The sequence below is a fragment of the Rhinolophus sinicus genome, chromosome X, assembly GCF_036562045.2.
Source record: "Rhinolophus sinicus isolate RSC01 chromosome X, ASM3656204v1, whole genome shotgun sequence".
Lineage (NCBI taxonomy): Eukaryota > Metazoa > Chordata > Mammalia > Chiroptera > Rhinolophidae > Rhinolophus > Rhinolophus sinicus.
In genome coordinates, this window is record NC_133768.1 from 75,475,944 (window position 1) to 75,494,535 (window position 18,592).

Here is an 18,592-nt window from a genome sequence, read left to right on the forward strand (position 1 = left end):
TACTACCCCTCTGACATCTTATATAGCTGTTACAATACCATTGACTATCTTCCTTATGCTATGTGGACTATAGCATAAACTTAGTATTTTTACACTTGTAGTTAGTAAATATCTAGTGGATTCATACTTTTAACATATGCAAGTATCCTGCTTCCCCTCAAACTTTTGCCTACTGTTTTTACCATCCATTTGGCTTTTGGCCAAACATTTTGATGGGTGATGAGGATGAAAGCCTGTGGCATGTCACAGGTAAAGCATGGGAGGACTTTGCCATCCAGTAGTACCAATGAGGGATACTGAAATACCTGGCAGGAAGTGACTCAGAGGAGTAGAGGGGGCTGCTGAAATAAAAGACTGGCATAGGTCCTGTAGGCCCCTGGCTTATGTCACAGTTTGGAAAAGGACCATCACTTCTTGCATGATGATGGCAAAGCTATAGATGTCTCCTGAAAAAGAACTTAACCTGCTGCCCCTCAGGCTTTCAATAGTTCAGGGGTCGTCCACAGTAACTCTGAAAAGAAAGCATTGTGTGGTGAATGCAGGAAGGATTAACTGGCAGTACTTGCAATGCCCTCAAGGGCTCCAAGGGTGCTGCTTCATTGACTGCTTTGTATTTTTTTAGACAGACTGGCATGCTAGTGCCTACCAAGGGTCTGAATCTATGAATCTAAAGAATTGCACACAAAGAAAGCATACTACTCTCCCCACCCCAGGACCATGCAGGTAGAAACTACAGAGGTGTAGGGAAGGGCATAGAAGCTCAAAGTAGAAAAACTATTTGGTGTTTGCTTTCTTGCTCTCTTGAGCCTGCAAGTAGCAGTTGGCAGGTCCAGAGAAAGGCAAATGCACGGCCAAACTGGTTGCCATGGATTTGTTGTTTGCCAAGATCTATATGTGTCTGGTAATTTGATTTTGCTGGAGCTCAGAGATTCATAAGTTGCTTTCTCTGGGTCTTCTCTAAAAGGAAAAGAGGATCCTCAGGCCTCCTCTCTTCCTTACTGAACACAAAGATGCAGCAATTCCTTCAACTCAGTTCTTCAAATATTTATTGAGGGTCTGCTATGTACCAGAAACTATGCTAGTGCAGGGGTGGTTCCAGAGATGAATTAGGCCTTGCCCTTGCCTTTGCAGAGTTCACAGTCCAATAGTGATGAGGCCCACAATATAGTGCAAGAAAATGCATCTATTGAATGTCAAAATTGAGCCTCACTGTGTGTTCTGCTCCATTTCAGGCCCCATTGGGGTAAAAAGATATTTCTGCTTCCAGAGACTTATGACGGTCAGAGGCTCAGAAATAATTTGGGAGCACTCTTTAAGCGATATGTAAAGAAATATACATTAACGATATAAATAGAATAGTCAAAAGTTGGAGGGAGTATTTTACACTGAACCATTTGAAATTGCCAGTTCTATTGGTCAAAAATGGTTAAATATTGACAATTCCTTGAGGTTCAAACAAGTGAAAAACTGAGATGATCAACCTAATCCAGGAAGTCTTCCTGGAAAAGTTAAACCCTAAAAGAGCTTGTTAAGATTGTGAGAATGCAGTTTCCTAGAGCTGAGAAGGTAATAGCTTTCTCATTAGAAAGAAAAGTATGTGCAAAAGAACAGAGATCGAAAGGAGCAAATTGCAGATGGGGGTGGTGGTAAACAGATTAGCTTGGCTGAAGAGAATGGCTCAGTTAAGAAATAATGAGAGGTGTTATCAAAATGGCGGCATGAGGTGAGCCTCTGTAAAGCTCCCCTGGAAATTACAACTAATTGAACAACAATAACTCAATAAAGGACTCCCTGCACAGCACACAGGCAAGATGAAGAGGGCCACTACTGAATTCACCTAAAGGTGGGCGAATCGCTCAAACAGGGGAGGAGGGAAGGGAGAAGTGCAGAGACGGAGCCCCGCGGGCAAAGGACGCAGACCTAGGTCAGTGATCCAAGCTCGCTGCATCCCGGAACTACTTCAGATGTGGGAGAGGGAAGAACTCGGACTGCTTATGGCCCACAGGGCTGAGGGGGCAGTATATAACAAGGCTGAACCCGACGATCACGGCAGAGGCCTCGGAGAAAAGACTGAGGGAAGAAGGCTGAAAACGGTGGTTTAAGCCCTCACTGCTGAGCAGACAATGGAAGCCTTAGGCACTGAGACTAGATGCCCCCTCCCTACCTTCCCAGAGCTCGCCCTGCCCCCACCTGCCTGGTGCTATAAGCAGAAAAGTAGCAGTATCACATCAAAAGAACAGAATATTTGCTATTCTGAGAACTGTGGACAGCAGACACAGATTCGCAGCCCAACTAGTTCTGGCAAAGGGGAGGGAGCTGTGGAAGCAGGACCTGCTGTGGTGGTGGTCGCCGCCATTGTTCTGGGCCACTTCACACAACTCACCCCACCCCTGGCCCCACCTATCTGGGCAGATCCCTGCAGGAGTAAACAGATCTGCTGAAACATACGGGCTCTGAATGTGGTGCAGGAAGAGCTTTGGAACTTCAAAAGCCCTCCACATACCCACATGGACACTGCACCCTGTGACCCAGGTGAACTATTAACAGAGAAGAAGCCCGTCTCCCACGGAATCCCACCATTGTGTGAGAACCTGGAATAGTGCAGAGAAAACAAGGCACTACCGTGTGAAACAGAAAAAAAAGGCTGCAGTCTGAGAGAAAATAAAACATTCTACCAACAGTACTGGAAAACAAAAGAAAGACCTCTTCCTATCAACCTGTTGCAGAAGCCACCACTGTAGATGTCTAGGAATAGAAATAATGAATCAGTAATTGCCATGAATAACTGGGCAACAGGACAGCTCAGAAAGAAAGTGAAAAGTCTCCAGAAAAGGCACTTAAAGATATGGAAATATGTGACATAAATGACAGAGAATTCAAGATTGCAGTTCTGAGAAAACTCAACGAGATGCAAGAAAACACAGAAAGGCAGATTAATGAACTCAGAAACACAATTAAAAAACAAAATGAACATTTTACGAAAGAGATTGAAATTTTAAAGAAGAATCAAATAGAATATCTGGAGTTTAAGAACTCAATAGAAGAAATTAAGAATGAAACAACCAGCTTAGGAAGTAGATTTGACCAGATGAAGGAAAGAATCAGTGACATCGAAGATAGAAAAATGGAAATTACACAGATGGAAGAAGAAAGAGATTTGGGACTTAAAAGAAATGAAAGAACTCTACAAGAACTTTCTGACTCCATAAGACAGAGCAATATAAGAATAATGGGCAGACCAGAAGGAGAAGAAAGAGAGAAGAGGACAGAGAATATATTCAAAAAAAAATTGTTGATGAGAACTTTCCAAACTTGTGGACAGAACTGGATCCTCGAATCCAAGAAACAAATAGAACACCAAATTACCTCAATCCGAAAAGGCCTTCTCCAAGGCACATTGTATTGAAGCTGCCTAAAATCAACAATAAAGAAAGAATCCTCAAGGCAGCCAGGGAAAAGAAGATGGTAACCTGTAAAAGAAAGCCCATTAGATTATCATCAGATTTTTCAACAGAAGCTCTACAAGCCAGGAGGGAGTGGAACCAAATATTCAAACTATTGAAAGAGAGTAATTACGAGTCAAGACTAATACATCCAGCAAAGATGTCCTTTAGATATGAAGGAGGAATAAAGACCTTTAGAGACATTCAGAAGCTGAGGGAATTTTCTAAAACACAACCTGCATTACAAGAAATACTAAAGGAGGCTATTCCACCAGCATCCACAGGGATAATTTGTGGCAACCGAAACATAAAAAGAGGAAGAGTAAAGGCCTGAACCGGAATATGGGAATGGAGAAAGTCAGCGTGCTGAAGAAAATGGAATACTCTAAATATCAAACTTTGCTCTACGTTCAGGAACACGACAGGACTGTCCCCTATTACCTCTGCTTTTCAACATAGTGTTGGAAGTCCTTGCCAGAGCAATCAGGCAAGAGAAGGAAATAAAAGGCATCCAAATTGGGAATGAAGAAGTTAAATTATCACTCTTTGCAGACGACATGATGCTATATACAGAAAACCATAAAGACTCCAACAAAAAGCTATTAGAAACAATCAACGAATACAGTAAAGTCGCTGGCTACAAAATCAACGTACAAAAGTCCATTGCATTCCTATATACTAACAATGAAATCTCAGAAAAAGTAATACTAAAAACAATTCCTTTTGCAATTGCAGCAAAAAGAATAAAATATCTAGGAATAAACAACCTAGGATGTGAAAGACCTATATGCTGAAAACTATAAGACATTTTTGAAAGAAATTGAAGAAGACACAAAGAAATGGAAAGACATTCCGTGCTCATGGATTGGAAGAATCAACATAGTCAAAATGGCCATATTACCCAAATCAATATACAGATTTAATGCAATCCCCATCAAAATCACAATGGCATTTTTTAAAGAAATAGAACAAAATATCATCAGCTTTGTTTGGAAGCACAAAAGACCCCGAATAGCCAAAGCAATCTTAAGAAAAAAGAACAATAATGGAGATATCACACTCCTGACTTTAGCTTGTACTACAGGGCTACAATAATCAAAACAGCATGGTATTGGCAGAAAAACAGACACATAGACCAATGGAATCGAATTGAGAACCCAGAAATAAAACCACATAAATATGGACAGATAATTTTTGAAAAAGAAGCTAAAAACATAAAATGTAGGAAAGACAGCCTCTTCAATAAATGGTGCTGGGAGAATTGGATAGCCATGTGCAAAGGAATGAAACTGGACTGCTATCTGTCACCATGTACCAAAATTAATTCAAAATGGTCAAAGACTTAAGCATAAGACCTGACACAATAGACTGAATAGAAGAAAACATAGGTACTAAACTTATGGACCTTGGGTTTAAAGAGCATTTTATGAATTTGACTCCAAAGGCAATGGAAGAAAAAGTTAAAATAAACGAATGGGACTACATGAAACTTAAAAGCTTTTGCACAGCAAAAGAAACCATCGACAAAATATAGATGCAACCAACTGAATGGGAGAAAGTTTTTGCAAACAGTGCCTCTGATAAGGGGCTAATACCCAAAATATACAAGGTACTCATGCAACTCAACAACAAAAAAACAAACAACCCAATTGAAAAATGGGCAGAGGACCTGAAGTGACATTTCTCCAAAGAGGACATACAAATGGAAAATAGACATACGAAAAACTGCTCAACATCACTAATCATCAGAGAAATGCAAATAAAAACCTCCATGAGATATCACCTCACCCGAGTCAGAATGGCTATCATCAACAAGACAAATAGTAACAAGTGTTGGAGAGGCTGTGGAGAAAAAGGAACCCTCATGCACTGTTGGTGGGAATGCAGACTGGTGCAGCCATTATGGAAGGCAGTGTGGAGGTTCCTCAAAAAATTAAGAATAGAATTACCATATGACTCAGCAATCCCTCTCCTGGGTATCTACCCAAAAAATCTGAAAACATTTATCCATAAAGACACGTGTGCTCCAATGTTCATTGCAGCTGTGTTTACGGTGGCCAAGACATGGAAACAACCAAAATGTCCTTCGATAGATGAATGGATAAAGAAGTTGTGGGAATCTTGCATGATACCACTACACCAGCAGCGCCCTTCAGAAGGAGAAATTAAAAAAGCAATTCCATTTACAATTGCTCCAAAGACTATAAAATACCTGGGAATAAATTTAACCAAAGAAGTAAAAGATCTGTACTCAGAAAATTATAAGACACTGAAGAAAGAAATGAAAGAAGATACAAATAGATGGAAACACATACCATGTTCATGGATAGGAAGAATTAATATAGTTAAAATGTCCATACTGCCTAAGGCAATATATATATTCAACGCAATTCCTATCAAACTACCAACGACATTTTTCACAGAAATAGAACATATAATCCTAAAATTTATATGGGATAACAAAAGACCCCGGATATCTTCAACAATCTTGAGAAATAAGAACAAAGTGGGAGGTATAACAATACCTGACTTCAAATTATACTACAAGGCTACAGTAATCAAAACAGCATGGTACTGGCATAAAAACAGACCCATAGATCAATGGAACAGAATAGAGAGTCCAGAAATAAATCCATGCCTATATGGCCATTTAATCTATGACAATGGAAGCAAGAATGTACGGTGGGGTAAAGACAGTCTATTCAATAAATGGTGCTGGGAAACTTGGACAGACACATGCAAAAAGATGAAGCTGGATCACCTCCTTACACCACATACAAAAATAAATTCAAAATGGCTTAAAGATTTAAATGTAAGATCTGAAACCATAAAATTCCTAGAAGAAAATATAGGAAGAAACTTCACAGACATTACCCGGAGTAAGATTTTTCTGATATATCTCAGGGAAGTAAGAGAAAAATAAACATGTGGGATTACATCAAACTAAAAAGCTTTTTCACAGCAAAGGAAACCATCAATAAAACAAAAAGTGATCCTACTGATTGGGAAAAGATATTTGCCAATGATATATCTGATAAGGGGTTAATATCACAAATTTATAAAAAACTCACTCAACTCAACTCCAAGAAAACAAACAACCCAATTAAAAAATGGGCAGAGGACATGAAGAGACATTTTTCTAAAAGGACACACAGATGGCAAACAGACATATGAAGAAATGTTCAACCTCACTAACCATCAGAGAAATGCAAATAAAAACCACAATGAGATACCACCTCACCCCAGTCAAGGTGGCTATCATCAATAAATCAACAAACAACAAGTGCTGGCGTGGATGTGGAGAAAAGGGAACGCTGGTGCACTGTTGGTGGGAATGCAGATTGGTGCAGCCACTATGGAAAACAGTTTGGAGGTATCTCAACAATCTGAAAATGGAACTACCTTATGATCCAGCAATCCCACTCCTAGGTATCTATCCGGAGAAATCCAAATCTCCAATTTAAAAATCTTTATGCACTCCTATGTTTATTGCAGCACTATACACAATAGCCAAGACCTGGAAACAACCGAAATGCCCATCAATAGATGACTGGTTTAAGAAACTGTGGTACATTTATACAATGGAGTATTACGCAGCCATAAAGAAGAAAGAAATCTTACCATTTGCAACAACATGGATGGACCTAGAGAACATTATGTTAAGTGAAATAAGTCAGACAGAGAAAGACAAATACCATATGATCTCACTTATATGCAGAATCTAAAGAAAAGAATAAGTGAATGAACCAATCAGAGACAGTTTTGGAAACATGGAGGAAAAACAGAGGGTGGCTAGAGGGGGGGGGGTGTGGGGATAAGGGGAAGGTGAGAGGTTTTGAAAAATAGTCGGTAACCACAAGATGATCATGGGGGTTTGAAAATTAATTTGGGGAACGTACAGAGGGATAGTGGATGGGGGGAGGGGGGTTCACACAGTGTGAGGGATATAAATGATAAACGTCTAAGTTTTGCTTTGTCTTGTGCACCTGAAACTAATTTTAAAAAAATAATAATAAATTAAAAAAAAAAAAAAAAAAAAGAAGTTGTGGTATATATACACAATGGAATACTATTCGGTGGTAAGAGATGATACAGGAACATTTGTGACAACATGGATGGATCCTGAGAGTATGATGCTAAGCTAAATAAGTCAGACAGATAAAGCAGAGAACCATATGATTTCACTGATCTGTAGTATATAAACCAAAAAGAACAAAAGAACAAGACAAACAAATGAGAAACAGAAACTCACAGACACAGACAATAGTTTAGTGGTTACCAGAGGGTAAGGGGGGTGGGGGGTGGGGGGGGGAGGTGAGGGTAAGGGGGATCGAATATATGGTGATGGAAAGAGAACTGACTCTGGGTGGTGAACACACAATGGGATTTATAGATGATGTAATACAGAATTGTACACCTGAAATCTATGTAATTTTACTAACAATTGTCACCCCAATAAACTTTATAAAAGTAAATAAAATAAATAAATAATTAAAAAAGAAATAATGAGAAATGAGAAATGGGATTGATGAGGTGGGGGAGGGAGGGTGGCTGGAAGAATAAGGGCAAAAGGTGAGAGGCCCTGAGAGCCAAATGAAGGCATTTGGAGTGAATACAAAAGGCAGTAGGGGTGCAGGAGTTGGAGAGGGATTTGATGAAAACCATGTTCAGGAAGATTAATCTGGCACAAACTGAATTGAAGAGTGAGAGAGGCTGGAAACAGGGAGATCAGCTAGGAAGTTATTACAGTAAGAGCTGGCCGCAAGGTGAAAGGGCCTTGACTGGGCGTGGGAATGGCAGCAGCAGTATGGGAACCAGATATATTGGAAGTCAGAAGGCGGCAATGGAGAGGGAAGTGACAGGACTCGGGGTAGTGCAATGTGCTCTGAAAAGGGGAGAAACTTGTAGTAAACAACAAGTTGATGACCACATAGGAAGGCTAGAAAAGTGTGTCTGCTGAGGGTGGAGGTGGCAGGGAGGAAGTACTGTCTTACTTTTCATCTTGTTAAATTTGAGGTAGTGGGAAGGGAGTCCAGGGGACGAGTTCCTATGAAGCAAGAAGGAGAATGAAAAGTCTGAGATTATTTTGGCTTGTTAGTGAAACCCAGGAAAGAGAAACTCACCTTGGAAATTCTTATTTTAAGTCAATCCTGATCAAAATGGTAAAACAGGGAATTCTAACCTTACCCTCCATCATATCCTCATGTTCTCTATTTGTCCTCCAAGTATCCTCAGCCTTTGTCCTCCCCCACCTTCACCCGCATGAAAGTATCTGATATACTCCCTACAGTGATTTTGCCCTTATGTTTTATTGTCCAAATGGATATTTACAAATAAAACTGAAAATATTGAATTATACTTAAGTCAAAGGAAGACATTTCTGACTATGGCATTTCAGGCATATCATTTTGGGGAGAGGGCAGCAGGGATATTTGGGAGCAAGGAAAAAGGTATGTGCCTGCTTCTGACTGGCATCCTCTCTCCCTGCACATTTAAAAGCACAAGAAGGGAAAAGAGGACAAAACTCTCTGGTAAAAAGCTGGGTTATTAAATTCAATCATTACCAAATAGTATTTTCAGAGAGCACTTACATGTATGTTGTTAATGGCTAAAATGAGGCTTTATCTGCACTATCCTTATATAATTGAGAGTAGGCAGTAATGAAGACACTTACAGCCCACCCCATTTCCCCATTCCCACTCCAGAGCCAACTAAGAGCCACTATCTACCATTAGACTTGAACTCTCAGGCAAACTAGAAAAATTACTTTAGCTTGTTTTGTATCTGCTGAAGGCAGTACTATTATAACTCTGAGCCTTGCTATGGTGATAAAATCACCTTTGGACAGCCAGTGTGGTGCAGTACAAAAGAACACAGAGTTGGAAGCCAAGAGAGCTGGGTTCAAAAATCTCAGCTTGGTCATGAATTAGCTCACCTTTCAGAACCTCAGTTTCCCCATCTGTGAAATGGAAGTTGAGCCACATGATCGCCAAGAGCTTTCCAATTATAAAATTCTACCAGCGCTGTCATCTAAGAGAAGGAGCAGCAAGTTTCTTTATTTCATTTTATTTAACCCATTCATTGATGCAACAAACATTTACCCTGTCAGGTAGTAAAAGGCACTGAGGGAAGAAAACCTGTTTCTAGCCTTCACAGAGCTTATAGTATAAATAGAGAGAGAAAAGAGCTAATTAAACATGTAAAAGCAACAAAGTGTGGTATAACAATCAAGTTCAAAGCCCTACAGGAAGACAAAAAAAAAAAAAAGAAGAACTTAGCCCAGCATACGGGGTCTTGGAAAGCCTCTGGAATTAGTGGTATTTCTGTTGAGGCTTAAAGAAGGAGAATTTAACCAGACTCTGATGAGTGTATAACAGAGTGGGGAGGGAAGTGTCCCAGGCAATGGGCACAGTATTGCGAAGGTCTGGAAGTAAGAGAAAGCCTAGTGTAAATACTCAGCTAGAAGGAGTTCAGCATTGGCGCAGCATAGATATAGAGGGGGACTGAATAAGCATGAAATGTCTGCAAGACCCAGACCATGCAGGGCTGGTAAGCCATATAAAAGAATTTGAACTTTATCCTAAGAGCAGTGGGAAGCCCTTCAATGAATTTTGACACAGTTTTAACATGATCAGATTTGCAGTTTAGAAAACTCCCTCTGGCTGCAGTGTGTGAAGAATGGATTGAGCATCCAGACTGCCATTGCAATTTGGAGAGGGAAACAAAACACTAAGAGAAAGAGAGGAAGATCAAAATTGCGACATGAGGTGACCCTCTGTAAAGCTCCCCTGGAATTTACAATGAATCAAACAACAATAACTCCACAAAGGACTCCCTGCACAGCAGACAGGCAAGATGAAGAGGCCCACTACCGAAGTCACCTACAGGTGGGCGAATCGCACCAGCGGGGGAGGAGGGAAGGGAGAAGTGTGGAGACAGAGCCGTGGGGGCACAGGACGCAGACCTAGCTCAGTGCTCTGAGCTCGCTGCTTCCCGGAACTACCGCAGCTGCAGGAGAGGGAAGAACTCAGACTGCTAGAGCTCTGCTTATGGCCCACAGGGCTGAGGGGGCAGCATATAACAAGGCTGAACCCAATGCTCACGGCAGATACCTCAGAGAAAAGACTGACGGAATAAGATAAAAACGGTGGTTAAGCCCTCACTGCCGAGCGGAGAACGGAAGCCTTAGGCATTGAGACTGGCCGCCCCCTCCCTACCCTCCAAGAGCTCGACCCGCCCCCACATACCCGGTGTTAGAAGCAGAACAGTAGCAGTGTCAGATCAAAACAATAGAATATTTGCTGTTCTGAGAACTGTGGACCGCAGACACAAATTCGCCGCCCAACTAGCTCCGGAAAAGGGGAGGGAGCTGTGGAAGCAGGACAGGCTGTGGTGGTGGTGGTCACCGCCATTGCTCTGGGCCACCTCTCACAACTCACCCCGCCCCTGACCCCACCTATCTGGGCGGATCCCTGCAGGAGTAAACAGAACTGCTGAAACATACGGGCTCTGTGTTGGGAGCTGGAAGAGCTTTGGAACATCAAAAGCTATCCGCATACCCACCAGGACACTGCGCCCTGTCACCTAGACAACCTATTAACAGAGGAGAAGCCCGTCTCCCAGGGAATCCCCCCATTGTGTGAGAAGCTGGAATAGTGCAGAGAAAACATAGCGCTACGGTGTGGGAGAGGAAAAATAGGCTGCAGTTGGAGGAAAAAAAAAAAAAACTTTCTACCAACAAGTACTGGAAACAAAAGAAAGACCTCTTCCTATTAACCTGTTGCAGAAGCCACTCCTGTAGATGTCTAGGAAGAGAAATAGTAAATCAGTAATTGCCATGAATATTTAAGGCAACAAGATAGCTCAGAAAGAAAGTGAAAAGTCTCCAGAAAAGTCACTTAAAGATATAGAAATAAGTGACTTAAATGACAGAGAATTCAAGATTGCAGTACTGAAAAAACTCAACGAGATGCAAGAAAACACAGATACACAATTAAATGCACTCAGAAACACAATCAAAGAACAGCATGAGCATTTTACGACAGAGATTGAAATTTTACAAAAGAACCAAATAGAATTTCTGGAGATTAAGAACTCAATAGAAGAAATTAAGAATGAAATAACCAGCTTAGGTAGTAGAGTTGACCAGATGGAGGAAAGAATCAGTGACATTGAAGATAGAAACCTGGAAATTACACAGATGGAAGAAGAAAGAGACTTGAGACTTAAAAGAAATGAAAGAACTCTACAAGAACTTTCTGACTCCATCAGAAAGAGCAATATAAGAATAATGGGCATACCAGAAGGAGAAGAAAGAGAGAAGGAACAGAGAATATATTCAAACAAATTGTCGATGAGAACTTCCCAAACTTGTGGACAGAACTGGACTCACGAATCCAAGAAGCAAATAGAACACCTAATTACCTCAATCCCAACAGGCCTTCTCCAAGGCACATTGTATTGAAGCTGTCTAAAATCAACGACAAAGAAAGAATCCTCAAGGCAGCCAGGGAAAAGAAGATGGTAACTTACAAAGGAAAGCCCATTAGATTATCATCAGATTTTTCAGCAGAAACTCTACAAGCCAGGAGGGAGTGGAACCAAATATTCAAACTATTGAAAGAGAGAAATTATGAGCCAAGAATAATATATCCAGCAAAGATATCCTTTAGATATGAAGGAGGAATAAAGACCTTTCCAGACATACAGAAGCTGAGGGAATTTTCTAATACACGACCTGCACTACAAGAAATACTAAAGGAGGCTATTCGACCACCATCAACAGGGACAATTTGTGGCAACCAAAACATAAAAGGGGAGAGTAAAGGCCTGAACGGAATATGGGAATGGAGAAAGTAAGCGTGCTGAAGAAAATGGAATACTCTAAATATCAAACTTTCTTTTACATAAACTTAAGGGTAACCACTCAAAAAAATCCAGAACTGAAATATATACTGTAATAAAAGAAGAAACAGAGGAAACATCATAGAATACCACCACACAGATAAAATAGACAACAACAAAAGGCAAAGAAACAATGGAGACACAGCCTTACCAGAAAACTAAAGATAGAATGACAGGAAATCCTCACATATCAATAATCACCCTAAATGTAAATGGACTGAACTCACCAATAAAAAGGCACAGAGTAGCAGATTGGATCAAAAAACTAAACCCAACCATATGCTGTCTCCAAGAGACACATCTCAGCTACAAGGACAAGCATAGACTCAAAGTGAAAGGGTGGAAATTGACATTCCAAGCAAATGGTACCCAGAGAAAATCAGGTGTAGCCATAATGATATCAGATGAAACAGAATTCAGGTGAAAAAGATAACAAGAGACATAGATGGACATTTCATAATGGTGAAGGGGACTATACAACAAGAAGACATAACAGTCATCAATATTTATGCCCCCAATCAGGGAGCACCGAAATATACCAAGCAACTACTAACAGAACTAAAGGGAGAAATTGACCAAAACACAATTATACTAGGGGACTTAAATACATCATTGACAGCTATGGATAGATCATCCAAACAGAAAATAAATAACGAAATAGCAGCCCTAAATGACACATTAGATGAAATGGACATAATTGACATTTATAGAGCACTTCATCCTAAAACATCAGACTATACATTCTTTTCTAGTGTACATGGAACATTCTCAAGGATAGACCATATATTGGGACATAAAATCAACCTCAGCAAATTTGAGAAGATTGAAATAATACCAAGCATATTCTATGATCACAAGGCTTTGAAATTGGATATCAACTGCAAAAAGAAAGCGGGAGAAAACACAAATACATGGAGATTAAACAGCATACTTTTAAAGAACGAGCGGGTCAAAGAAGAAATTAGAAGAGAGATCAAAAGATACATAGAAACAAATGACAATGAAAATACATCCTACCAAAATTTTTGGGATGCAGCGAAGCAGTTTTAAGAGGGAAATTTGTATCGTTACAGGGCTTTCTCAAGAAACAAGAAAAATCCCACATAAATAACCTCATGTTACACCTTAGAGAACTAGAAAAAGAAGAACAAGTGAAACCCAAGGTAAGCCGAAGAAAGGAAATAACAAAATCAGAGCAGAACTAAATGAAATCGAGAACAAAAAGACAATAGAAAAAATTAATGTGACAAAGAGCTGGTTCTTTGAAAAGATTAACAAAATTGACAAACCCTTGGGTAGACTCACTAAGATAAAAAGAGAGAAGACACTAATTAACAAAATCAGAAATGAAAAGGGGGAAGTTATCACGGACACCACAGAAATACAAAGGATCATCCAAGAATACTATGAAGGACTATATGCCACCAAATTCAATAACCTAGAAGAAATGGACAAGTTCTTAGAAACATATAGCCTTCCTAGGCTGAACCATGAAGAACTGGAAAATCTAAACAGACCGATCACCAGTAACGAAATTGAATCAGTCATCCAAAACCTTCCCAAAAGCAAAAGTCCGGGACCAGATGGCTTCACTAGTGAATTCTACCAAACCTTCAAAGAGGATCTAATACCAATCCTGCTCAAACTCTTCCAAAAAATTGAAGAAGGGACAGTACTCCCTAACTCATTTTATGAGGCCAACATTACCCTGATACCAAAACCTGGTAAGGACAGCACAAAAAAGGAAAACTACAGACCAATATCTCTAATGAATACCGATGCAAAAATCCTAAATAAAATTCTAGCAAATCAAATACAACAATGCATAAAAAAGATTATTCATCACGACCAAGTGGGTTAATCCCCGAGGCACAAGGATGGTTCCACACCTGCAAATCCATCAAAGTGATACATCACATAAACAAAATAAAGGAGAAAAGTCATTGATTATATCAATTGATGAAGAAAATGCATTTCACAAGATACACATCCATTTATGATTAAAACACTTAACAAAATAGGTATAGAAGGAAAATACCTTAACATAATAAAGGCCATATATGACAAGCCCTGAGCTAATCTCAAAATTAAAGGTGAAAAACTGAAGCCCTTTGCTCTACGTTCAGGAACAAGACAGGGCTGTCCCCTATCACCTCTGCTTTTCAATATAGTGTTGGAAGTCCTCGCTAGAGCAATCAGGCAAGAGAAAGGACTAAAAGGCAGCCAAATTGGGAATGAAGAAGTTAAATTATCACTCTTTGCAGATGACATGATGCTATATATAGGAAACCCTAAAGACTCCACCAAAAAGCTATTAGAAACAATCAACGAATACAGTAAAGTTGCTGGCTACAAAATCAACGCACAAAAGTCCATTGCATTCCTATATACTAACAATGAAATCTCAGAAAAAGAAATAAAAAAACAATTCCTTTTGCAATTGCAACAAAAAGAAGAAAATACCTAGGAATAGAGTTAACCAAGGATGTGAAAGACCTGTATTACTGAAAACTATAAGATATTTTTAAAGAAATTGAAGAAGACACAAAGAAATGAAAAGACATTCCGTGCTCATGGATTGGAAGAATCAACGTAGTTAAAATAGCCGCATTACCCAAAGCAATATACAGATTTAATGCAATCCCCCATCAAAATCCCAATGGCATTTTTTAAATAAATAGAAGAAAAAATCATCAGATTTGTTTGGAACCACAAAAGACCCCGAATAGCCAAAGCAATCTTAAGAAAAAAGAACAATAATGGAGGTATCACACTTCCTGACTTTGGCTTGTACTACAGGGCTACAATAATCAAAACAGCATGGTATTGGCGGAAAAACAGACACATAGACCAATGGAATAGAATTGAGAACCCAGAAATAAAACCACATATATATGGACAGATAAGTTTTGAGAAAGAAGCTAAAAACATACAATGGAGGAAAGACAGCCTCTTCAATAAATGGTGCTGGGAGAATTGGATAGCCACATGCAAAAGAATGAAACTGGACTGCTATTTGTCACCATGTACCAAAATTAATTCAAAATGGATCAAAGATTTAAGCATAAGACCTGACACAATAAACTGTATAGAAGAAAACATAGGTACTAAACTTATGGACCTTGGGTTCAAAGAGCATTTTATGAATTTGACTCAAAGGCAATGGAAGTAAAAGCTAAAATAAACGAATGGGACTATATGAAACTTAAAAGCTTCTGCACAGCAAAAAGAAACCATTGACAAAATAAAGAGGCAACCAACTGAATGGGAGAAGATTTTTGCAAACAGTGCCCCCGATAAGAATCTAATATCCAAAATATACAAGGAACTCATGAAACTCAACAACAAAAAAACAAACAACCCAATTGAAAAATGGGCAGACGACCTGAAGAGACATTTCTCCAAAGAGGACACACAAATGGCCAATAGACATATGAAAAAATGCTCAACATCACTAATCATCAGAGAAATGCAAATAAAAACCACAATGAGATATCACCTCACCCCAGTCAGAATGGCTATCATCAACAAGACAAATAGTAACAAGTGTTGGAGAGGCTGTGGAGAAAAACCCTCATACACTGTTGGTGGGAATGCAGACTGGTACAGCCATTATGGAAGGCAGTGTGGATGTTCCTCAAAAATTACGAATAGAATTACCATATGACCCAGCAATCCCTCTCCTGGGTATCTACCAAAAAAATCTGAAAACATTTAGAGATAAAGACACGTGTACTCCAATGTTCATTGCAGCTTTGTTTACGGTGGCCAAGACATGGAAACAACCAAAATGTCCTTCGATAGATGAATGGATAAAGAAGTTGTGGTATATATACACAATGGAATACTATTCGGTGGTAAGAAGAGATGATACAGGAACATTTGTGACAACATGGAGGGATCTTGAGAGTATGATGCTAAGCTAAATAAGTCAGACAGAAAAAGCAGAGAACCATGTGATTTCACTGATCTGTGGTATATAAACCAAAAGCAACAAAAGAACAAGACAAACAAATGAGAAACATAATCTCAGAGACACAGACAATAGTATAGTGGTTATCAGAGGGTAACGGGGGTGGAGGTGGGAGATGAGGGTAAGGGGGATCAAATATATGGTGATGGAAGGAGAACTGACTCTGGGTGGTGAACACACAATGGAATTTATAGATGGTGTAATACGTAATTGTAGACCTGAAGTCTATGTAACTTTACTAACAATTGTCACCCTAATAAATTTAAAAAGAATCTCCAGAGGGGAAATTTTCAGACACACCCAATCACACTGAAAAGAAAATGTAGAGAATGATTGAGACCTAGTTGGTTACAGCCTCAGAGAAATGTCCCTTGCATATGAAGGGTGAATAGTGAGACCATCAACCCAAACATTCTGTTTCTCCTCTCTTACCTTCCACCCCCTGGACATTCTGTATTCTGAGCTAAAAATGAGGTCATACAGAGAAGATAAAAATTCCAATTAACTAGAGACAGAAAAACAATCGCGGGTATGCAGACTCCCAGAAAGAAATGATACCACTCTGAAACAACTCCCTTAAATAACTGCAGAAAGTGCTAGGTCATTTTACTTATTCATAGCTAAGTGATGTAGCACCAGTTTTCCTGTGATTAATGGTCATAGTTGGTGGTTGCAATTCTCACTGCCTTGAGGCATCTGTGGAGGGAGATGTAGTGCGGCAAATGTTTCCTGCATTTACCTGGATCTGTTTTTCCCTTGTGAGAGAGGCCATTTTGGGGGTGTCTTATGCTTTAATTATAAACCAATTGGCTTAAATATAGATTAAACATTATTTTTATTTGGATTCACAAATATACTAGCACAGTAATACGAGTAATCCTGATTCTTTCAGAAGTCTGTTTCTGATTTTTTTGAAATACAAAACACCTACCTCTAAGGTTGGTGTCAAGTCAAAAACAATTATTTTATTTTTTTCCCTTTAACAATGGTACTTAATTGATAATTTTCTTCTACTTGCATAACCTTAAGGATTCATCAGTCAGCAAACTCTATTTAGTTTCTGTCCAGCCCAAATACTTAAAAAGCAATACAAATATAGATTCCTTTTCTCAATAATAATAATAATAACAACAACAACAAGAATACTTTATATTTGCACAGCACTCCCTACTCTTCAAAGTGCTTTCACATCTATTTCCTGGAGCCCAGAGATTCCATTTCAGGCTGCACCAATTTGTCATTAACTAGAGATAATAAAGCAGCAAGCTCTGTGTAAATTCTGAGAATAAAGAAGTCTTATTAAGGAATATATCCAGCTATGGCACTGCATCTGGTGACCTACTGGAAGCAAAGGCTAATAATGGGAGCCTGCACTTTGTGTTAGAGGGCACCTTCTAGCCAAAGAGCTGAAAAATCTTTTACTACAGAATGGCTCTTAGAGGTCTTCATCAGCTAAACAAAACTGTGCCAGCCAGGCTCAGTGCCCATAGAGTTCAGAAAGGTAGTCCAGGATCAGTGCCTGGCAGCAGCAGAATGGTCAAAGTACCAAAGGTATCCTTACTGGTCTTGTGCCCAGCAATTCTTCAAGTGTGGTCCTGGTCCAGCTATGTCATGGTCACCTGGGAACTGGGTAGAAAGGCTAATTCTCAAGCCCCACCCCACACTTGCATTATTTAATCATAGAAATCATGAGGGCCTGACATGAGCTTGAACTTTTAGCCTTCAGAGGACTTTGCCCCTTAGAGGAGTCAAAGGCTAATGCTTAAGCTGAAAGAATAAAACTCTAACTGGTAATTTACAAAATCAGCCAATGTACGGGAAATACCAGTGGGAGATAAAGCCTTCTCAGCACCTTTGCAATTATATTACTCAGCCCATGGTCACTTCTAGCCACTATGGCACCTTTGTGCTATTTAGAAAAAGGTGCTTTCCCTCAAGTAAAAATATATATACAGAGGGTGCCAAAATAATGTATACACATTTTAAGAAAGGAAAACTGTATTAAAATTGTAATACTCAATATATACCGAAAACAAAAGATGAATACAAGTCATGTGTATACATTTTTTGGGGCGCCCCCTACTATATGAGAATACTATTTTACAGCCTGTGGCAGCCAGGTGATATTGGGCAGCAGCCCCGGCTGTAAACATACATGCATGTATCACACTCTCATTTGCTCGTACATCTTCCAGACACCAGGAAAAGCATTCTACTAGCAGCATGAATATTCTGCATACCACTAATCCCTGCCTGTCAGGTAAGGCTTCTT

At 39.6% G+C, this 18,592-nt stretch overlaps 1 pseudogene; it reads right to left on the reverse strand.

Moving 5' to 3' along the window:
• The window catches only part of LOC109438953 (retinal guanylyl cyclase 2), a 119,713-nt pseudogene that overhangs the window by 38,919 nt on the left and 62,202 nt on the right, over positions 1-18,592 (reverse strand).